This window comes from Panthera leo (genome assembly GCF_018350215.1).
Source record: "Panthera leo isolate Ple1 chromosome F3 unlocalized genomic scaffold, P.leo_Ple1_pat1.1 chrF3_random_Un_scaffold_30, whole genome shotgun sequence".
In the NCBI taxonomy this organism is placed as follows: Eukaryota; Metazoa; Chordata; class Mammalia; order Carnivora; family Felidae; genus Panthera; species Panthera leo.
This window is the reverse complement of record NW_024962231.1, coordinates 720,233-744,889: the sequence shown is the minus strand read 5'-3', so window position 1 is coordinate 744,889 and position 24,657 is coordinate 720,233. Positions and strand designations below refer to the sequence as shown.

The 24,657-nt window shown below is 38.5% G+C and overlaps 1 protein-coding gene across 6 annotated transcripts in view; it reads right to left on the bottom strand.

Moving 5' to 3' along the window:
• Positions 1–24,657, bottom strand: part of LOC122212807 (ankyrin repeat domain-containing protein 26-like) — a 101,141-nt gene that overhangs the window by 23,704 nt on the left and 52,780 nt on the right. For 2 of the 6 annotated variants that reach the window (XM_042926781.1, XM_042926780.1), the window contains one exon: positions 20,791–22,484. The exons of 2 other annotated variants lie outside the window; for them this stretch is intronic. The gene's annotated coding sequence lies outside the window, so the exon portion shown is untranslated. Of the gene's footprint in view, positions 1–19,638; positions 20,454–20,790; positions 22,485–22,755; positions 23,341–24,657 lie in introns of those variants that run through there. 2 more of the 6 variants (XM_042926779.1, XM_042926782.1) reach the window with 2 other exon arrangements.

The following is a 24,657-nucleotide window of genomic DNA, read 5'->3' as shown; positions in this document are numbered from 1 at the left end:
GAATCTTACTTGATACTAAACTCAAAAAAAGCTTGTGGGTAATTGTTACCAGAGGTTTCAAAAATATTTATTATTTATACACAGTAAACCTTTCAATGACATACAAATTAAAATTGCATTTAAATGTTATATATAAATAAACACTCTATAATTTGAATGAAATCAAAATGATCAGTTCTAGATAATGATTTCCACAATATGTACCTATAACTTGATTGTAATTTTCCCACACATTCGAAACACATTTTCTATCCTTTTATCAGAACTTATTAGCACCAACGCACTGACAGTGGCATAGACATTGGGCACAAGCTTCTGGAAATCCAGAATGACTGTGTCATATGCCCATAAGAGAGTGGAGGAGAAGGAGATAATGACGCCCACCTAGTACATGACCACAAAAAAAACTTGCCAACAGCAGGATCGTTTGGGTGGCCCTTCTCTCTGGAGAGACTCTTGAGGAGAGGCTGATGCTGGGAAGGTGCTGGCACTGCCTCTGAAGCCTGGACAAGAGAATCACAATGTACACACTTGAGAGCAGCATGCCTCCAACAAAGAAAACATCCCTGGATATTGAAAACGTGAAAAACAGTCCCCTGATGATGGAGTTTAGGCGGGAAAGTGAGCAGTGTTTACTGACACACAGTAGATTGCTCTGGGTCACATTAGAAGGAGCAGCAGTATACAAGATGCAGGCACTAATGAGAGACAAACTGAGAAACCATAAGATGATAAAAGAATGGAAGATGTACTTTTTGCACATTTGTTTAAAGCTGGCCAACCAGGAGGTGCTAGGGCCGATCATGATGGCCTTGAACATGCTGAGGAGGCAGGTGGTGCTCAAGGAGAGACCCCGTGTCACCCTGATCATGCAGAATAAAGCCATGCATTTGAAATCATTTAGAATGTTCAGTACTTCAAACAGGCCTGTAGACATTAAAAAACAGTGCAGTGAAGAGTTTCATTATGTGGACAAAGGCCAAGTGATACATGATCAGGACAGTTGGCTTAGGTCTGTGATCCAGAATTAGCATGAAGATGTCGAAGAGAAGCAGGAAGGTGTTGGCAAAAATTCCAATATGAACTTGTAAAAACTGGCCTATCTTCATACAAATATAATGGACGATATCATCATCACAGTGACAAAGAAAAAACATATTTTGTTTATCTGAAAAATTAGACCTCACGTTATCAATGCCATTTATTCCTTTGTCAAAATCATCACCACAGATCATTTTTTGTTTTACTCAATTAATCATTAAGTCTATGTTGTATAAAGTCTTAGAAATAGAGTCTCAATATTATTTGTGCACCATTTGACTGTGTGTATATTATGTACATACGTAGCTATATGTTATCTTTCTATATCTACCTCTCTATCTATCTGTCTGTCTATATTTGTCATGTAAATTGGGAAGGAGAGAAGGAAAGAGAGGAAGGAGAGAGACATAGAGAAAGAGAGATCTCATATCCATATTAATGCCAGGATGATGTCTCCATTCCCCATTCTCCCCATACAGTATATTCATTTCTTTTTTTTAAAGTTTGCTTTCCTGTTCTGCATTTTTCTGTCTCATATTCAGCATCAAGGATCCTAATAGTCATTAAAGTTTGCAAAGATGTTTGTATAGTTCAACTGTTGCACATTTTACACTAATGGGAAAAGAATTACAAAAGAAACAATTGGGGGGAAAATTATGCCCAGGCAAGTCTTCCATCACATACTGTGACACTTTTTCTTCTTCCTCCTTCCAAACTTAGAGACCATCATGATCGCGTTTGGTCTATCCTGTTAATTCAGCACAATCTCCCCTTAAAATTAGATAATTATTAATAATCTTTCAACAAAAACCTTAATTCTCATTGTCATACAACCTAATGATTCATATCAGGGATATGAAGATTTGCATACAAACATACGAGAGGATGGAAATAACTATTTTATTACGAATCCTATTAACAAACTTTATTGACATTGCACCTAGCACACTCCCCTTTATTTTCATCATGGTGATTCATTTTATAATCTCTTTTTATATCAGTAGGGAATTGCTGAAGTTCAGCTCTCAATTTTCAAGAGGACAAGAGGACAAACAACTAATATCCACTTTATGATGTCCACAAAATTGTTTTAAAATATTTTTATGGACACCTTTGCAGGGAAATTCATTTAATAAAAGGATACCCTCTCGTGCCATTTAAAAATTTCCAATAGGGGCACCTGAGTGGCTCAGTCAGTTAGGGTCTGACTCCTGATTTTGGGTGTGGTCATGATCTCAGGGTAGTGACTGATGTAAGCCTCTGCACTGACAGCTCAGAGCCTACTTGGGATTCTCTCTCCCCTCTCTCTCCCCTTGCCACCTCTCACATACTCACTCTCTCAAAATAAATAAATAATCATTTGTAAAATTGATTTGTATAATTGGACATATTGGATATACACACACACATATATGAATATATGCTCATCCTCATGTGTGTGTGTGTATATATATATATATATATATATATATATATAGGATATATGAATATATTGGAGATATATATTATCACATATATATGCTCATCCTCATGTCTCTTCAGGATATTTCCAATATCAGAATACTTTGTAAAATGTCATTGAACGCTTTTGCAATTATCTTATCATGGTATTTGTCCTATATGTAGGCATAATTATTTTACTCAATTAACGTGATAAGAATATTTAGCTGTATACATATTTCATTTATTCTTCTATTGAAATGAGAGAGTACTCACCTTTGTTTTCAGTGAAGAAATTTTGAGAGTGAATGTTCTTGGCTGAAATTCAGAATATCACTTGCTCTATAAAATTGCTGGGGTAAAAAATTGCTCTATAATCACCTGATATATGGGATTTTATAATGCAGTAATTATGCATTTGATTAAATGGCTGTAACTATGTTACCAAATAATTATTATGTGAGAAATTTATCAAAAAGTCAGAAACAAAAAACTAACTGTTGCCACAAATATATATCTGTACCACAGAGCACTTGGGTTATGCTGTCCTATTAGGCCCTAGAGACTAGAACTTATCTATTAGGCTATACTGACTTAAAGGCACAATGATATCCAAATTGTAGGCATTATATTGCAGTGTCAGTAAAGCCACATTTGGGTGATGGCCACTAATATACATGTATAATTACTTAGTAAGTGTATATATGAAATATTATTTTATTTTATTTTATTTTTTAATTTATTTTTATTTTTTTTATTTTTTAAAATTTACATCCTAATTGGTTAGTATATAGTGCAACAATGATTTCAGGAGTAGATTCCTTAGTGCCCCTTACCCATTTGACCCATTCCCCCTCCCACAACCCCTCAAGTAACCATCAGTTTGTTCTCCATATTTGTGAGTCTCTACTGCTTTGTCCCTTTCCCGGTTTTTATATTATTTTTGTTTCCCTTCCCTTATGTTCATATGTTATGTCTCTTAAAGTCCTCATATGAGTGAAGTCATATAATTTTTGTCTTTCTCTGACTAATTCCACTTAGCGTAATACCCTCCAGTTCCATCCACATAGTTGCAAATGACAAGATTTCATTCTTTTTGATCGCTGAGTAATACTCCATTGTATAGTATATATAAGACACTTCTTTATCCATTTATCCGTCGATGGACTTTTGGGCTCTTTCCATACTTTGGCTATTGTTAATAGGGCTGCTATAAACATAGGGGTGCATGTGTCCCTTCAAAGCAGCACAGCACACCTGTATCCCTTGGATAAATATCTAGTAATGCAATTGCTGGGTTGTAGGGTAGATCTATTTTTAGTTTCTTGAGGAACCTCCATACTGTTTCCCAGAGTGGCTGCACCAGCTTGCATTCCCACCAACAATCCAAAAGAGATCTTTTTTCTCCCCATCCTTGCCAACATCTGTTGGTGCCTAAGTTGTTAATGTTAGCCATTCTGACAGGTGTCAGGTGGGATCTCATTGTGGTTTTGATCTATATTTTCCTGATGATGAGTGATGTGGAGAATTTATCTGGATGTCTTCTTTGGAGAAGTGTCTATTCATGACTTTCGCCCATTTCTTCACTGGATTATTTGTTTTTGTTTTTGTTTTTGTCTTTTTTTTTTTTTTTGGTGTTGAGTTTGATAAGTTCTTTATAGATTTTGGATACTAACTCTTTATCTGATATGTCATTTGCAAATACCTTCTTCTATGCTGTCGGTTGCCTTTTAGTTTTGTTGATTGTTTCCTTTGCTGTGCAGAAGCTTTTTATTTTGGTGAGGTCCCAATAGTTCATTTTTGCTTTTGTATCCCTTGCCTCCAGAGACGTGTTCAGTAAGAAGTTGCTGCAGGCAAGATCAAAGAGGTTTCTGCCTGCTTTCTCCTCGAGGATTTTGATGGCTTCCTGTCATACATTTTATGGACATACATACATACCTCAATGTATGAGGTCTTTCATCCATTCTGAGTTAATTTTTGTGTATGATGTAAGAAAGTGGTCCAGTTTCATTCTTCTGCATGTCGCTGTCCAGTTTTCATAGCACCACTTGCTGAAGAGACTTTTATTCCATTGGATATACTTTCATGCTTTGTCAAAGATTAGTTGGCCATACACTTGTGGGTCCTTTTCTGGGTTCTCTATTCTGTTCCATTGATCTGAGTGTCTGTTCTTGTGCCAGTACCATATTGTTTTGATGATCACAGCTTTGCAGTATAGCTTGAAGTAAGTAATTGTGGTGCCCGCTGCTTTTGTTTTCTTTTTCAAGATCGCTTTGGCTATTTGGGGTCTTTTCTGGTCCCACATAAATTTTAGGATTATTTATTCTAGCTCTGTGAAAAATGCTGATGTTACTTTGATAGCGATTGCATTGAACATGTAGATTGCTTTGGGTAGTATTGACATTTTTACAATATTTGTTCTTCCTACCCAGGAGCATGGAATCTTTTTCTATTTTTGTGTGTCTTCTTCAATTTCTTCCATAAGCTTTCTATAGTTTCATTGTATAGGTTTTTTACCTCTTTGGTTGGATTTATTCCTAGGTATTTTATGGTTTTTGTGCAACTGCAAATGGGATCGATTCACTGATTTCTCTTTCTGTAGCTTCATTGTTGGTGTATAGAAATGAAACTGATTTATGTGTGTTGATTTTATATCCTGCAACTTTGCTGAATTCATGAATCAAGTCTAGAAATTTTTTGGTAGAATATTTTGGGGTTTCCATATAGAGTAGCATGGCATCTGCGAAGAGTGAAAGTTTGACCTCCTGGCTGATCTGGATGCCTTTTATTTCTTTGTGTTTTCTGATTGCAGAGGCTAAGACTTCTAATACTATGTTGAATAACAGTGGCGAGAGTGAACATCTCTGTCTCATTCCTGACCTTGGGGGAAAGCTCTCAGTTTTTCCCCATTGACCATGATATTAGTGTTGGGTCATTCATATATAGCTTTTATGATCTGGAGGTATGATCCTTCTATCCCTACTTTCTTGAGGGTTTTTATCAAGAAAGGATGCTGTATTTTGTCAAATGCATTCTCTGCATCTATTGAGAGGATCATATGGTTCTTGTCTTTTCTTTTTCCGATGTGATGAATCACATTAATTGTTTTGGGGATATTGAACCAACCCTGCATCCCAGGTATAAATCCCACTTGGTCATGGTGAATATTTTTTTTAATGTATTGTTGGATCCAGTTGGCTGATATCCTGTTGAGGATTTTTGCATCCATGTTCATCAGGGAAATTGGTCTAGAGTTCTCCTTTTTAGTTGGGTCTCTGTCCAGTTTTGGAATCAAGGTAATGCTGACTTCATAGAAAGAGTTTGGAAGTTTTCCTTCCATTTCTATTTTCTGGAACATGTTGAAGAGAATAGATGTTAACTCTTCCTTAAATGTTTGGTAGACTTACCCTGGGAAGCCATCTGACCCTGGACTCTTGGTTTTTGGCAGATTTTTGATTACTAATTCTATTTCATTACTAGTTATGGGTCTGTTCAAATTTTCTATTTCTTCCTGTTTCAGGTTTGGGAGTGTATATGTTTCTAGGAAGTTGTCCATTTCTTACAGATTGTCCATTTTATTGGCATGTAATTGCTCATAATATTCTCTTATTATTGTTTTTATTTCTGCTGTGTTGGTTGTGATCTCTCCTCTTTCATTCTTTATTTTTTTATTGTGTCCTTTTCTTTTTCTTTTTGGTCAAACTGGCTAGTGGTTTATCAATTTTGTTAATTCTTTCAAAGAACCAGCATCTGGTCTCATTGATCTATTCTACTGTTTTGTTTTTGTTTTTGTTTTTGTTTTGTTTTTGGTTTCAATAGCATTAATTTCTGCACTAGTCTTTGCTATTTCCTGTCTTCTGCTGGTTTTGGGTTCTATTTGCTGTTCTTTTTCTAGCGCCTTAAGGTGTAAGGTTAGGTTGTGTATCTCAGAACTTTCCCCCTTCTGTAGGAAGGCCTGGATTGCTGTATACTTTCCATTTATGACCGCCTTTGCTGCGTCCCAGAGGTTTGGGGTTGTGGTGTTATCATTTTTATTGACTTCTGTATACTTTTTAATTTCCTCTTTAACTGCTTGGTTATCCCATTCATTCTTTAGTAGGATGTTCTTCAGTCTCCAAGTATTTGTTACTTTTCCAAATTTTTTTCTTGTGGTTGGTTTCGAGTTTCATAATGTAGTGGTCTGAAAATATGCATGGTATGATCTCAATTTTTGTTCTCACTTAGGGCTGATTTGTTGTCCAGTATATGGTCTATCCTGGAGACCATTCCATGTGCACTGGAGAAGAATGTATATTCTGCTGATTTAGGAGGAAATGTTCTGAATAAATCTGTTAAGTCCATCTGGCTCAGCATGTCACTCAAAGCCATTGTTTCCTTGTTGATTTTCGGATTAGGTGATCTGTCCATTGTTGTGAGTGGGGTGTTGATGTCTCCTACTATTATGGTATTACTATCAGTGAGTTTCTTTATGTTAGTGATTAATTGACTTATATACTTGGGTGCTGTCACATTTGGCACATAAATGTTTACAATTGTTAGGTCTTCTTGGTGGATGACCCCTTAGTTATGATATAATGCCCTTCCGCATCTCATGATACAGTCTTTATTTCAAATTCTAGATTGTCTGACATAAGTATGGCTACTCCAGCTTTCTTTTGTTGACCATTAGCATGATAGATGGTTCTCCATCCCTTACTTTCAATCTGAAGATGTCTTTAGGTCTAAAGTGGGTATCTTGTAAACAGCATATATATGGATCTTGATTTCTTAGCAATTCTGTTACCCTATGTCTTTTTTTTATTGTTTTAATGTTTTTTTTTTTTTTTATCTTTGAGACTTAGAGAGAGAGAGCATGAATAGGCAAGGGGCAGAGAGGGAAGGAGACACAGAATCTGAAGCAGGGTCCAAGCTGTCAGCACAGAGCCCAACATGGGGCTCAAACTCGCAGACCATGAGATCATGACCTGAGCTGAAGTTGGACACTGAACCGACTGAGCCACCCAGGTACCCCTACCCTATGTCTTTTGATTGGAGCATGGAGTCCATTGACCTTTAGAGTGAGTACTGAAAGATATGAATTCATTGCCATTATGATGCTTGTAGAGTTGGAGTTTCTTCTGGTGTTCTCTTGTACTTTCTAATCTTTGGTGCTTTTGGTATATATACCAAAAATACCATATATTTTTCATCTTTTCTCCCCTCAGAGAGACCCCCTTAAAATTTCTTGCAGGGCTGGTTTAGTGGTCACAAACTCCTTCCATTTTTGTGTGTCTGGGAAACTTTTTATCTGTCCTTCTATTTTGGATGACAGCCTAGCTGGATAAAGAATTCTTGGCTGCATTTTTTTTTTCTGATTCAGCACACTGAATATATCTTGCCACTCTTGTCTGGCCTGCCAAGTTTCTGTTGATAGGTCTGCTGAAAACTTGATATTTCTTCCCTTGTAGGTTAGGGAATTTTTTTTCCCTTGCTGCTTTCACGATTCTCTCCTTGCCTGAGTATTTTGTGAATTTGACTGTGATATGCCTTGTTGATGGTCAGTTTTTGTTGAACTTAATGGAAGTCCTCTGTGCTTCCTGAATTTTTATGCCTGTGTCTTTCCACAGATTAGGAAAGTTTTCTGCTAGGATTTGCTCACATAACCCTTCTACCCCTATGTCTCTCTCTTGCTCTTCTGGGACCCCTATGATTCTGACATTGTTCCTTTTTAATGAGTCACTGATTTCTCTAATTCTTATATCCTGCTCTTTTGCCTTAATCTCTCTCTTTTTTTTCTGCTTTGTTATTCTCTATAAGTTTGTCCTATATATCACTGATTCTCTGTTCTGCCTCATCCACCCTTGCCACCTCTGCATCCATCATGAGGGCAGCTCATTTATAGCATTTTTAATTTCATTCTATTTTTTACTTCTTTTATCTCTGCAGAAAGGGATTCTCATGTATTTTCGACTCCAGATAGTATTCTTATTGTCGTGATTCTAAATTCTGGTTCAGAAATCTTGCTTGTATCTGTGCTGGTTAAATCCCTGGCTGTCGTTTCTTCATGCTCTTTCTTTTGGGGTGAATTCTTTCGTTTTATCATTTTGAAGGAAGAAAAGGAATGAATGAGGTAGAAAGTTAAGATTGAAAAAAAATAAAATTTAAAAATATTAAAATTTAAAAAATTAAACACACATACACAAAAATTGAATAAATGATGCTAAATTCTGTGTGTTTGGTGTGGGTGTTGAAAGCAGTGTGACAGATTATAGCAAAAAGAGAGGGAGAGACAAAAAAGGGAAATCATTTGAGAATTGGAAAAAATGAATACACTGAAGAAGACTAAAATGAGATGATGGTAGTAAAATAGAATTTGAAAAAAACTACACAAATGTAAAGAATAAAGTAAAAAAAAAAGAAAATTAATGAAAATGAAACATAAATTTGAATCATTTCCTTTCCTGTATTCAAGGAAAAGAAAAGGAAAGAAAAAGAGAAAAAAGATTTTAAAAAGATTGAAAGAAGAAAGAAGGAAAAAGGAAATATTTTGAAAATTATAAAACTTAGATACCCTGTAGTAGACCAAAATAAAATGATGGAAGTCAATAGAATTTGAAAAAAAAATACATAAAGGCAAAAAATATAGTAAAAATTTAAAGAAAAACATTTAATACAAATTGAAAGTAAAAATGAAATTTTTCTCTTTCTGAATTCAAGAAAAAGATAACGAACGAAAAATTAAAAAATAGAAAAAGAAAGAAATAAAAAGGAAATTGTTTGAAAATTTGAAAAGGTGAATACACTGAAGTAGACTAAAATAAAATGATGGAAGTAAAAAATAATTTGAAAAAATTTACTCAAAAGTAAAAATAAATATATAGTAATAAAAATTAAAGAAAACTATTTTTAATAAAAATTGAAAATAAAAATGATTTTTTTCTTTCAGTATTCAAGAAAAAGAAAAGAAGTGTAAAAGAGAGAAAAAAAATAAAAAAAAAGAAAATTGATTTGATGGACCTGCTAACAGATTGAAGTATGATTGAAATTACTTGGTCCTCCCCTAGAAGTCATTCTAGACTAGAAGTCTAGTCATTCTAAAGTAGCACTTTAGAGTCTATACACTAAGCTGGCAGTAAGACTTGAGTTCTTGGGAATGAAGTTGTCCCAGTTGGGTGGGGATCAGTGTAAGAGCTCCATTCTCCACTAGATGGTGCTGCTAGCCTACTAGGGTGGATTTTTGCAGAGCTCATGGGTGCTTATAGGCATGTGCGGGAGCAGTGAAAATGGCTCCATCTAGCTATCCAGCCTGTTCTCCTGGATCAGCAAACATGCACCTGTCCCCTGTCTTCAGCTTTCCTCCACTCCCCATGTTTTCACTCTCCGTGACCAGGCCCCAGGCAGTACCTTTCCCCCAAGTTTTGTCTCAGATGCGACTGTTTTCCCCAGCCCCGTACTTCCAAAGGACTGCGGTTTTGACCAGGAATTATCCAAGAAATGAAAATGAAAATGAGGAGCCATTACCTTATACCAATTAGAATGGCGATTATCAAAAACCAAGAAATAAAAAAGAGTTGGTGTGTTTATAGAAAAAAGAAAAGGGAACACTTGAGTACTATTGGTGGGAATGTAAATTCATGGAGTCACTATGGGAAACAGTATAAAGGTTTCTTTAAAAAATTAAAAATAAAACTAAGACATGATCCAGCAATTTCACTTCTGAGTATATACTGAGAAATAGTATAAACACTAATAAATATACACACATCTTCATGTGCATTGCAGCATTATTTACTGTAGCCAAAATATGAAAACAACTTGTGTCCATTAAATAGATACATGGACAAAGAAAATGTAGTGCAAATATGAAGGGACTATTATTCCGTCAAAAAGCAATCTTGCCTTTTAGAACAGCATGGATAGATGGGTCTTATGGGCAATATTCTATGTGAAATAAATCAGACAGAGAAATACAAATACCACATGAAATATTTATATGTGGAATCTTAAAAAAAATAGAGCTCATAAATACAGAGAATAGACTGGTGGTTGCCAGAGGTGGGGGTATGAAAATGATCAAAAGGGGTAATGGGGGAAAAAGGTACTAATGCCCAGTTATAAAATAATGTCATAAGAATATATGATACAGTTAATAATATTGTATTGCATACTTGAATGTTGCTAGAGGTACCTTTTAACAATTCTCATCACACACACAGAAAATATAACTATGTATGGCGATGGGGGCAGGAGTTACAATGGTTTAGAAGTAGGGAGACCCTAAGCTTGTCTCATGCTTTGAACACAGCTAGATAGTTATCAAATAATTCTGAATGACAAAGAAATCAATCAGAGTCTGAAATGAACAAATACTCAAAACTTCATGTAGAAAAGGGACCACCATTTGGAAGGTAAGAGATGCAGAGAGTTCCCCTGGGGACATATTCCTCTGAGTCCAGCCACCAGGAGGGAGCCTGCTTACAGAAGTTACAGCAAAGTAGTGTAAGGAACATAGTGCAAAATCTTAACCTTTCAGCAGTTTGTCACAGTGGGGGAAGTGCATGGTTAAGGGGCTCAAGTGGTGAAGCACGATGGAATCCCAGGAGTGAAGTGTGGTCTGAGGGTACCTTGGGTCACAAGAAACATAGATCATGCCAAAGTGCTGTGCTATTTCGAGACATAAGAGAGGGGACTTGCTCCAGCTGAGGGCTACATGCAGGGGTGCCTGCTTTCTGCTCTGTTATGCATGAAACTGAACAGGAGCTTAGTCATGCAATTGTTTTGTTTGCTTTGTTCATTCATTTGTTTGTTTTGCAAAGGCCAGCAAAAGCATGGCCAGACCCTCCCGCAAGAAGCAGCAGAAGTCCCTTCTGAGAGAATCCCTAAAATTTAAGTTTTGAAACTTAACTTAATGAGAAACATGCTTGAAGGAGTAAAAGTAGGATGGAAGAAACATACGAATGAATTAATCACCTAGAAGACAGTACTGGAAGGTAATGAACTGAACAAAAAGGGAAAAGAATTATGCAAAATTGCAATAGACTTGGGACCTCAGTGACTCCATCCAACATAATAACATGTATTATAGGAGTGACTGAAGAGAAGTGGAAAGAAGTGGAAAATTTACCTTAAGAAATGATAGCTGAAAAAATTTCTAATTTGGAAAGATAAACAGATACCAGACTCAGGAGACACAGATAGCCCCAAACTTAATCAATAACAGCAGACCCAAATCAAGATACGTGGTCAATAGATTTACAAATTACACTGAGAAAAACAACATCTTAAAAGCAGGAAAACAAGAGAAGTCATTGACTTACAAGGTAAAGCCTATAGGCTAGCTGTAGATTTCTCAACAAAATCTTGACAAGTCAGAACTGAGTGGTATGATATATTCAAAGTGCTCATTGGGAAAAATCTGCTACCAAGTATACACTATACAGAATGGGTATCATTCAGAGTAGAAGGAGAGATAAAGAGTTTCCCAGACAAATGAAAACTGAATGAGTTTCTGACCACTACACCAGTCCTGAAAGACATAATAGAAGGGACTGTTTGAGACAACAAAAGAGATCGAAGTGACAATGACAAGAAAGTATCAGAGAAAAATTCCAGAAACAATAACTATCAATAAATACCTATCAACAAATATAAACTATCAACAAATATCTATCAATAATTTGCTTGAATGAAAATGGGTTTAATGCTCCAGTCAAAAGGTAAAGGGTTTCAGAATGGATAAGGATACCAGATCCACCTGAAAGGGGCCTAGAAGAGATGCATTTTCGACCTACAGTCACCTGCATTTTGAAAGTGAGGGGATTGAGAAGGGTGAATCATGTAAATGAATGTCAAAAGAAAGCTAGAGTATCAAAGTTTACATAGAGAAACTAGACATTAAAACAAAGACATTAAAACAAGAGATGAAGAATGGCAGTACAAAATAATAAAAGTGTCAATGCAAGAAGAAGACATAGTAATTGTAAATGTTTATGCAGCCAACATGGTAACACACAAATATATAAAATTATTAATAGCAAACATAAAGTAACTAATCCATTGTACTAAAGTAAGTTTAGGAATTTTAAAACCCCACTTACTTCAATGGAAAGATCATCTGAACAGAAAATAAACAAAGAAACAATGGATTTGAATGATACACTGGATAACAGATACATTCAGAACATTTCATCTTAAATGTGCTTGCTCATGTAAGCATGCTACACATTCTTATAAAGTGCACACAGGGAACATTCTTCAGAATATATTACATACTAGTAACAAAACATGCCTCAACATATACAAAAGATGGAAATCGTACTGTGCATATTTTCTGACAACAACACTAAGAAACTAGAAGTCAATCACTAGAAAATAATTCTAAAGTCCACAAGTACATGGAGGTCAAAAAACATGCTACTCAACAATAATGAGTGAACCAGGAAATCAAAGTAGGGATTTTAGAAATGCATGGAAGCAAATTAAAAGGAAAATACAATGGTACAAACCTTTGGTATCCAAGAAGAGTGGGCATAAGAGAGAAGCATATAGCAATACAGATCTACCTCAAGAAGCTAGAAACAGCTCAAATAAACAACCCCACTTTACACCTAAAAGAGCTAGAAAGCAAACAACAAATGAAACCAGCCAAAGGAAGGACATTATATAGAGGAGACCAGAAATAAACAATATAGACACTAAAAAACAAACAATCAAACAAAAAAGAGAACAGATCGATGAAACCTGGAGCTAGTTTTGTGGAAAAAATAATAATACTGATAAACTTCTAGTCATAACATCACAAAGAAAATAGAAATGACCAAAATAAATAAAACCACCAATGAGAGGATGAATAACAGCCAACACCACAAAACTGCCACCAATTTTATGATAATACAAAGAAAAATGATATGCCAACAAATTGGACAACTGGAGAAATGGATAAATTCCTAGAAACATATAAACTACAAAAACTGACAGAGGAAGTAGTAGAAAACGTTAACAGACCGATGCCCAGCAGAGAAAGTAAGTAATGAAAAATCTCCCAAAAACACAAATCTAGGGCCAGATGTCTTCACAGAAACATTCTATCACACATTTTGGCAAGAATTAATACCCATCCTTCTAAAATTTTCCTAAAATATAGAAAAGGATGGAACATTTGCAAATTTACTCTATGAGTCCAGCATTACACAGATATCAAAACCAGATCAGTACTCCACTAAGAAAGAGAACTACAGACCAATATCCTTGATGAGCAGAGTTGCAAAATTCTCAAGGAAATAGTAGTAATCCAACAATACATTTAAAAACTGATTCACCATGATCAAGTGAGATTTACTCCTGGGCTGCAAGGGTGGTTCAATATTACAAATCAATCAACATGATACATCATATCAATAAGAAAAATGATAAGAACAATCTAATCAATTCAATAGACAAAAAATAGTTGACAAGCATCCATTTAGTTTAAAAGCCCTCATTAAAGCATGTGTAGAGGGATCATACCTCAACATAATAAAAGCCATCTATGAGAAACCCACAGCTAATATTATCCTCAATGGGAAAAAAAAAACTGAGCTTTTCCTCTATGTTCACAAAGAAGTAGGGATGTGAGTTCTCACCACTGTTACTTAACGTAGTACGGGAAGTCATACCCATAGCAATCAGAAAAAATAAAAACTAAAATTGAATAAACATTTAAAAAATCCAAATTTCACGGAAAAATACCAGGTACTCTTTTTGCAAATAACAGGATAATATCTGTACTAAACCTAAAAGACCCTCCAAAACACTGCCAGAACTGACACACAAATTCATTAACCTTGCAGAACACAAAATCAATGTACAGAAATCCATTACATTTCTATACAATGGTAATGAAGCAGGCGGAAGAGAAAATAAGCAATCAATTCCATTTGCAATTGCACCAGATATTTTAAAATAAACCAAAATTTAAAAAGGACAGAGGTGAAAGACCTGTACTCTGAAAACTGTAAAACTCTGATTAAAGTAATGGAAGATGACACAGAGAAATGGGAAAATATCCCATGTTTGTGGATGAAAGAGCATATATTGTTAAAAAGGCTATACTATCCAAAACAGTCTATACATTTAATGCAATCCCTCTCAAAATACCAACACCATTTTTGACACAGAGAGATTATACAATCCTAAAATTAATACGAAAACACCAAAGACACTGAATAGCCAAAGCAACCTTGAAAAAGCAAAGCAAAGCTGGAAGTATCACAATACCAGTCTTCAAGTTATATTACAAAGGTGGAGTGACCCAATGTTTTAAGTGGGGTATTAAAGTCACCTACTATTACAGCATTGTTTTCAGTAAATTTCTTTGTGGTTGTGATTAATTGATATATATTTGGGCACTTCTATACTGGGATGATAAATATTTATAATTGTTAGGTCTTCTTGGTGCAGCCACTCTGGAAAACAGTACAGAGGTTTCTGAAGTAATTAAAAATAGAACTATGCTATGAGCTAGCAATTGCACTACTAGGTATTTATACAAAGGATGCAAACATGCTGATTTGAAGGCCACATGCACCCACAATATTTACAGAAGCAGTATTAGAAACAGACAAATTAGAGAAAGAGCCTACATGCCCATCAACTGATGAATGGATAAAGAAAATGTGGCATATATTCCTTGGCAAGGAAAAGGAATGAAATCTTGCTATATGAAGAATGTGTATGGAAATAGAATGTATTAAGCTAAGCCAAATATGTCAGCCAGAGACGAACAGGTATCATATGATTTCCTCATATGTGGAATTTAAGAAGCACAGCAGATGAAATGGGGAAGGGAAGGAAAAATACGATAAAAACAGAGAACAAGAAAACAATAAAAGACTATTAAATACAGAGAACCAACAGGAGGTGGATAGTGGGATAGTACGATGGGCTAAATAGTAGTAGGCATGAAGAAGGACACTTGATAGGTTGATCTCTGGGTGTTATATGCAAATGATGAATCACTGAGTTCTACTCCTGATGTCAATACTCCACTGTATGTTAACTAACTTGAATTAAAAAAGTAAATGTAAAATAAATAAGTAAATAAATAAATAGATAAATAAATAAATAAATAAATAAATAAATAAATAAAATGCTGGAGTAATCAAACAGTACACTACTGGCATAAAAAATAGACACAAAGACCAGTAGAACAGAAGAGAAAACTCAGGAATGAACCCGCACATAAGTCAAATAATCCTTGACAAAAAAGGAAAGAATATCCTATGCAGAAGACAGTCTCTTCACAAAAATACTGCTGGGAAAGTGGATAGCGACCTCTGAGAGAATGAAACTCTATCACTTTCTTACACCATACACAAAATTAAAATCAAAATTGATTAAAAATGTAAATGTGAGACCTGAAACCATAAAAATCCTAGAAAATAACACAGGCAATAAAGTCTTTGAGTTTAGCTGCAGCAACTTCTTTGTTGATATGTGTCTTGAAGCAAGGGAATCAAAAGTAAAAAATAAATTTTTGGGACTTCATCAAAAGGAAAAGCTTCTGCACAGCGAAGGAAATGATCAAATAAACTAAAAGGCGACTTACAGAATGGGAGAAGATAGTTTCAAATGACATATCTGGTAAGTGTTAATATCCAAAATATATAAAGAACTTATAAAACTCAATACTCAAAAATTGATTAATATAATTAAAAATGGGCAGAAGATGTAGAAAGATATTTTTTCAAAGAAGACATACAGATGGCCAAGAGACCCTTTAAAAAATTCTCAATATGATGATCATCAGGGAAATGCAAATTCAAACTGCAATGAGATATCACCTCACCCCCGTCAGAAAGGCTAAAATCAACAACACAGGAAATGACATGTGTTAGTGTGGATGTAGAGAAGCAGGAACCCTCTTACACTGTTGGTGGGAATGCAAACTGGTGCCTCCACTATGGTAAACAGTATGGAGTTTCTTCAAAAACTTTAAAAATATAAGTACCCTGTGACTCAGTGATTGCATTACTAGGTATTTACCCAAGGAACACAAAAATAGTATTTCAGAGGAATATGGGCACCCAGATGTTTATAGCTGCATTACCTATAATAGCCAAATTTGCAAACAACTTAAGTGTCCATTGACCAATGCATGGACAAAGAAATGCATATATAGGTATCATATACAATGGAATATTACTACACCATAAAAAGAAAACAAATAACAACAACAACAATGCATTCTTGCTATTAGCAAGGTCATATGACTGAGCTAGAGGGTATGAGGCTAAGCGAAAGAAGCCAGTGAGAAAAAAAGACAAACACCATGTGATTTCACTCATATGTGGAATTCAAGAAAGAAAACCAATTAGGAAAATGACGAAAAAGAGAAAGAGGCAAATCCAAACACAGACTCTAAGTATTGACAACAAACTGATGGTTACCAAGAGGGAGGTCAGTGGGGAATGGAGTAAATAGGTGATGGGGATTAAGAAGTGAACTCGGAATGATCATTGTGTGATGCATGGAAATCTTGAGTCATTATATGGTATGTATGAAACTATATTTCACTATGTGTAAACTAACTTGAATTTAAATAAAAATTAAAAAATATATAAATTGTTTTCAGGTCTCACATTTAGGTCTTAAGTACATTTTGATGTTATTTTATATATAATTAAGAAATAACGAAGGTGCTTTCTTTTGCATGTATCTTTTCAATTTTCTAATGATGTAAATATATTGACCATACAAGTGTGGGTCTCTATTCAGTTTCATTGATCTATATAACTGTGCCAATACCATGATGTTTTGTGTTTTTTATCATTGTAGTGTACCTTGAAATCTGAGATTGTGATGCCGCCAGCTTTGTTCTTTTTTTTTTTTTTCGAAATTTCTTTCTATTTGGATTTGTTTGTAGTTCCATTCAAATATTAGTATTCTTTATTCTACTTTTGTGAAAAAAATGCTATTAGCATTTTGATACGGAGTCCATTGTATCTCTAGGTTACTCTGGTCATATGTATATTTTATCAATATTAATTCTTCCATTCATGAGGATCGTATAACTTCCCATTTGTTTGTGTCATTTGTCATTATTTTGTTGTTTGTTTGTTTGTTTAAATCGTATTATGTTACTATCTAAAAGGAAATTTTCACTGAACACAATTTAAAACATTTCAATTGGGCTTCTCACACCCTCACACATGATGGTGAATGATTTTTGGATTTAAGTTACACTGAAAAAGAAGGAGTCTTAGGTAGATTATAAGAAGGTATTCTCATTTGAAAATAAATATAAGTATACACTTTCAGTCGCTGTGTTTGTAAATATCCGCTCTCTGACATTAAACTTCCATTATCCTTTACTTGCTGTTTCTAGAGAATTTTTTTCCTCTAAGCAATTAGAAGTGAAGGAAATATACATTTAATTTTTACATTTTCAACATTAATTACAAAATATTTCAGATTCCAAAAGTGTTCAAAATATATATAGTCTTAATCCCCATCACCCATATTATCCAATCTCCCACCCACCTCTTCTCTGGTGTCCCAACAGTTTGTTTCCGAGAGTTAAGTCTGTTTCTTGGACTGTTTCTCCTTTCCTCCTTTTATTAATTTGCTTGGTTTCTTAAATTCTGCATATGAGTGAAATAAAATGGAATTTGCCTTTTCTGGGTTATTTTTCTTAGCGTTATACTGTTTAAAGAAGAAGGAAATCTTGCCATTTGCAATAACAGGATGGATCTAGAGAATATAGTGCATATATCCCATCCTATGAAAATGCTTTCTACTCCCTAAAAGTCCAGAGCAGAGGACAACCCGGGACTTGGAGGACTGAGGACCTTGGTTTGCAGATTGTGGCAGAGCAGTGGATGTCAGTGTGGGGACCAAGGTCACGAGCCTCCTTGCTGGAGTCTCAGCTCCTCCTTAGGAAGTGTTTCCAAGGCAGGGCTGAATGCAGGAGTATACCTCATGAGTAACCTAAACACCAGGACAGAGGTGGGAGACAGGGCACCAGGAAGGATTCTGAGAATTCTCACATGGAACCTGAATCCCCCAGGCTCTGTTCATGTGGAGATGCAGAGACAGTCTGAGGCAGAGACAAAGCATGGACCCAGGAGAGAGGAAACCAGGAAAAACCACAGACCCGCATAAAGCAACTTGGAAATGACACCCCACCATTCTCTTCTATCCCTTAGAACAAAGTCACATGGGCCACCCACCCAGGAGGGGAGGGCATGACAGGAATGTGTGACCAGGATTCAGGAATGCTAGGAGACACTATAGGGACTGCCCATAACATTGGCCCAGAGGAGGCACTGGGACTTGAGCCCAAATATCATGGGAGAGACCACGTAAGTGTGTGTCAGGTGGGGACAAGACCTGAACGAGTTCATTTCAACTTTCCAACCGGGCCTGGGAACCAGGCAGGAAATGATGGCTGTATCTGGACCCCAGAGCAGACCCAGGCCCTTTTGAGTGTGTTCCATGCTGTGTCCACCTCTTTCTCACCTTTCCATGGCTAAGTGTGTGCATGAGCCTCATGTGATAGCAGGTATGGGGCATCTCTATAGGCAGATCCCCTGGTGGTGTCCCTAGAAGTAGATGCCAGAATGACCACACAGTGGAGATGGCGAGACTGGGGAGGCCCTGAGAAGGACGGAATTTGTGCAGGGTCACACTTCTGCTTGGGAGAAGGAGCCTGGCCTCAAGCCAGTGCTGTATCCTCAAAGCTGGGGTACTGGCTGCACCCAGGCCTCCTGGGGGCTTTGAGGGAGTTGTGTTGGTGTCCCTGTATGGACAGGGCATGGGGTGGAGTGGAGCCCTTTTTCAGCCTGAGGGAGTGGCTCTTGTATGAGGAGGAAGCCCAGCAAGGGGACCCCAGGCAGTGACCTCACTTCCTTGAGAGCAGAGCACAACAGAATTCAGAACCCGGTAACCAGGCACCCACATTCTGGAGACAGCGTCCTGCTGGGCTTATTTGTTTGGAAACCTGCACATAAGCAACATGCTCTCCTGCTGTGTGCCCAGGACACGAGGGTAAAGGCTCAGGAGCGCCAACAGTGACACTGTTTCCCGATCCTGGTGACACTGTGTCATGTCTCATACTGGGAGCCTCTGGATTCTAGCTTGGAAAGACCCAAAGGTAACATAGGGAGTCCCAGTTCTGACCAGTCAAACCTGTTACCTTTCTTACTTATCTGTGTGGCCCCACTTCCCCTCCCTATGTGTATGTGTATGTGTGTAAGGAAGGGTCATGTGTGGAGGGCCCACCTGAGCAGGTGCAGTCTGAAGAGGGGTCAGATGCCCAGTGGCCATCATGCTCACAACCCATGTCAAGGCTGGCTGAGGGGGACAGGGTGTTCTAGGGACTACTCTTGTCCCCAAAGTTCATCCTGAGCCCTGAAGTTGTATGTCACTGCGTTCTGGGTGCAGGGCTGTGCAGAGGTCAGTGTTCAATCTGGGAGCAGCAGTGGGAGAAGGCAGAAGGACCCTGAAGATGTTCGAGCAGGTCTGTGATACCTCTGGGCCAGCTGCTATTCAAAGCCTTTACAGAAGACTACAGATGAGATGAGGAGGTGGCTGGCAGACCCATGCTGTCTACCCTGTTGAGGTGCCCATTTGTCCACCCAGGAAGGCCACCCTGGACACAGGGAGAAAGTGACCAATGGGAAGTCTCTAGAAACACGGCCTGGAGATTGCCTGGAGTGGTCACAGTCTAGACCACTGCAGAGGACAATGGTCCACCAGATGCTGGTCCAGGAGCTAGAGCCCACGTAGGCAGAGCCAGAGGGTGAGAAGGCTGAGGGTGGGTGATGGTGGTGTATGGGGCCAGTCAGAGATTGGTCACCCAGGGAAGAGCCCCCAGGTCGTGGTGGGGGATAGGAGCAAAAACTGACCTCAGAGTACCCAGCTGTGGATTGCAGGAGGAAAGAGGTCCTGGTGCGTGTTCCTGGCTGCAGCTTCTCTGGGAGGCTCAGGGGTGTGTTCTGTGCCTGCAAAGGGACCTGGAGAGGCAGGCATGGGGGTGATCTTTCTCATCTCTCAGCTGGGGACGTAGACTTTCTCCAAATTTCACTCTGTTTTATACTGAAGAGTCAGCTGCAGGAGCAGAAGCCACTGTGTCTCCAGAGCTTGAGGCAACACCATCTCTGGCATCAGCAGCTCTGTAGGGAGAGGCGCTCTTTGGAGGGACTCCTGCAGGAGTCCAGGAGCCAGAAGATGGCCTGGCACCTGTGCAGGGACAGCCAGCAACTGTGCAGAATGAACCAGCTCCTGCTCCGTATTTTGCCTCTGCTCCTGCCTCTGCTCCTGACCCTATTCCTGCTCCTATTCCAGCTCCTGCTCCTGACACTCTTCCTGATCCTGCCCCTGCTCCTGACAGTGTTTTTGCTCCTGACACTCTTCCTGTTCCTGCCTCTGCTGCTTCCACTGTTCCTTCTCCTATTCCAGCTCCTGCCCCTGCCACTGCCTCTGCCCCTCTTCCTGTTCCTACCCCTGCCATTGTTCTGCCCCTGTCCCTGTTCCTGCTCCTGTCCCCAGCCCTCCCACAGTCCCTGCCCCTGACCTTGCTTCTGCTCCTGTTTCTGTCATTACTCCTGCCCCTGCCCTTGGTCCTGTTCTTGCCTTGCCCCTGGCCAACACCCCAGCAGAATGCTTCTTCCACTCCCCATTTGTGCTTTCCTTCTGCTATATTTCAACTATTATTTTATCATTTTGTGTTTTGTATAGTCTTTATTATTAATTTAAAAAGTTGTTTACATGATTGAAATTGTACAATTCCTGGGCATTGAGTACACTCACAACCCTCTGCCACCACAGCACACAATATTGTTGCAGAATATCTCAGTCCCCAAGGGACACCATGTACCCAGAGCCCTCATTCCCCATTGCCCCCTCCCCATACAGCCTCTGGGAACCACTAATCTCCATTCTCTCTCTTTTCCTTAACTACTCTGGATGATTCCTATACCTGGAACCTCGCAATAGATGTCTTTGTCTCTGCCCACACATTCTAAGATGGGACAGACTAATTTTTGTATTTTGTGTATATTTGAAATAGATTTTTTACTCATTTGATATTGAAATCCACAATGGATTTAAAATTGGATGTGCAAAAATGAGACTTCTTTGGTATGAATTGTCATAACCTTGGGGTACAGACCCATGTTCCTTCTGTGACACCACAGCCTGATGCCAGACAGAACATGGCTGTTCCTCCTATGGCAAAAACAGAAAGAGAAGAATGCAGAAAGCTGGGCAGTGACATCACAGAGGGGAAAAGCATTCCTCACAGCCCAAGTCCAGAGAAAGGTTTCACAGGCCTCTGTTCCCAAAATACTCCAAAGTCATGGTGTTCCTGGGATGAAGAGCAAATACATGCAAGTCCAAGGGGAGGCAAACTCCATGGGGAGCAGTTGTCAGAGATGTGGGATGTTCCTGGCAGGACTTCAGGAAAATGAAACCCTAAGGGGGCAGTGCTGGTCACCCTCAGATGGTCAGGTTTATGGTCTGGGGACAGCAGCCCAGGTGACAAAATAAGGAAACCAAGCCCCAGGAGATCCACAGTGAGAAGTCCTGACCTGAAGGGGAGCAGCTGTCCAGTACCAGGAGACTCCATGGAGCCCAGCTGGTCTGTTGCTGGGAGAGACCACAGAGTCCAGGTGGCCCAGTACACAGATAGCCTACAGAGCCCAGTGTCCTCCCTTCCCCAGCCACCATGTCAGGTCCCAGGAAGATGGGTTAGCTCTGCTCCCCTGTGTTCAGAGGGACCTTATGGCAGGAGGATGGGGTGCCCAAGGAAGAGGGACCTGAGTTCCAGAATGATGAGGTGCAGGCCTGAGGTTAGGACAAATCCAAAGTGGAGTTAGGACACTCCAAAGGAGAGTGGGGAGTCTCACCTAGCTTGTCTTACTAGTGATCCCAGGCTGTGCATTAGCCTCAGTTTACCCATTTGTGACCAGAGGACATAACTTGGCCTTCTTGATGGGTTGCTTGTTGGAATCTCTGAGAGATGAGGTGATATCATTGCCTGGTGCCTGGAGGACAAAAGAGCCACATGGCAGGCTGTCACTGGATTATCCAGCGAACAGGCTCTTGAAGACCCTGTTCGGGCCTCTGCCTAGTACCCAGATTCTGGGAACATTCAGCATTGCCTGAGGAGATGGAGATGATCCAGGATGTCAGCAGTTCCCATGTGAAGGAGGGTCAGCCATGGGAGGAGAGCAGGACACATCCTGTGTCAATTTCCAGGGCCTGGGGATTACATACTCTGACCTCACCCCACATAAAGTCTCCTGCTGTGTGGACCTGACCCTCCCTCATTCACTTCCTCACTGTCTCTCCCATTCACTCCCTCATTCACTCACCCTTCTCCTAATTCAGTCGGTGACCTCCGGTCCTTGTCATGTGCCCTGCAAGGTGACTCCATCAGTGACCCAACAGGGTCCCCACATGTGGCATCTTCCTTTGCAGAGTCTGTACATTCCTGTGTTATTTCCCCTCTGACAAGGCTCAGGTCTGCAGGGTGACCATGTCCCCCAGACCAACTGTGTTCCCAGGCCTCGAGGTCCTCAGGGTGTCCATGCTCCCAAGGTGCCAGGAGAGGTTGCTACTGTGGGGAAGGACTGAGCCATCTGGCCGACCTCAGGGTCACAGATGCTATTCTTCCACTTAGGTAGTTGGACTGCGGGGCCATGAGGAGTCATCAGCGAGAATGCAGCACATTGTTGGCTTCAGTTTCGCACATCCAAGACAAAGATTCTAACAGCACCTGACGCACACCGTTGTGCGGTCAAAGTGACAGTCCCCATATGTGTCACTGTGCTGCTTGTATTCTGCTCTGTTTGCATTTGATTATCATCTGTCCTGACTTGAGAGGTCGGGGGCCACCTTCTGTGTGACAGGGTTGTAAACAAGGAATAGGGAGGTCTTACTCTTTCACAGATTTGGATTCTGGAGATTGTTTTTTGTCAATCAAGAGAGCGGACCCACAATTGAATTCAAGAGTATCTAATGTCCAGGAGGAGAAAAGAACCCGAGTAAGGGTCCTCGCTCTGTATTTATTAGGATCAGAAGGCCTGCAAACGTGATGGACGTTATAGCTAATGAAATCCCTGGAGTTTGTTTCTCGGGAGATTTTTTTTTTGTTTAATGATTCAATTTTATTACAAATTATTGGTCTGTTCAAATGTTTTATTTTTCCTGATTCAGTTTGGAAGATTGTATGTTTCTCATAATTTATCAGTTTATTCCATATTGTTCAATTTGTTTGCATATAATTTTTAATAATATTGTCTTATAATTCTCCCATTTGTTGTATGTTGTTGATTCTTATTTCTCCTCATTCATTTATGGTTTCATTTATTTGTCTTCTCTTTTTTTTGAGAAGTCTAGCACAATTTCTGAGTTTTATCTATTTTCCAATTGATTCATCATTTTTGAAAATCTTTTTAAAGAACCTGCTCTTGAATTCATTAATAGTTCAATTTTTTTTCTTAGTTTGTCTTTCTAGATCATAGATTTTTTTTTTTAATTTTGCAACCAGAAAATTCTGGGACTGTCATTGGTGGCATTGTTTATGATTAGGTGGCAAGTGGTGCAAATAGACTTTGTTCACTTTGCTTATGTAGTAAATCTTATGTTTTGTAAACATTTCAAATTTCCAAATTATTTTTTTTGCAGAAAATTTGAGATAAAGCTACAGATATACTCTGTTTCCACACATGCATTGCCTCCTCCATGTACCCATCCTCTACTGGAGTAGTACAATCTGTTACAATTGATGAACATACTTTGGCTCATCATAATCACCGAAATTCCAGAGTTTACATTATTGTTCCCTTCTGGTGTTGCACATTGTGTGGATTTGGAGAAATGGATATTTGTTTGTATGCACCATTTTGGAATCATACACAGTGTCCCCATTGTCCTAAAAGTCTCCTGTATTCCAAATATTCAACACTGTTTCTTCTTGTAAATGGGGCAATCATTGATCTTTTAATTTTCTCTGCAATTTTGATATTTACAGAATGTCTTAGAGTACAAGTCATGCATATGCAGCCTCTTTGACTGTTTACAGGAAAAAAGTCACCACTGAAGTAACAGATGGTGTATGATACAGAAACTTACATGCAGGTATGACAAGGATAAAGTTTAAAGTTAATTTTAAAAAAAGTTGTTATAATTGTAAGTGTATGCTCTGAAAAAGAA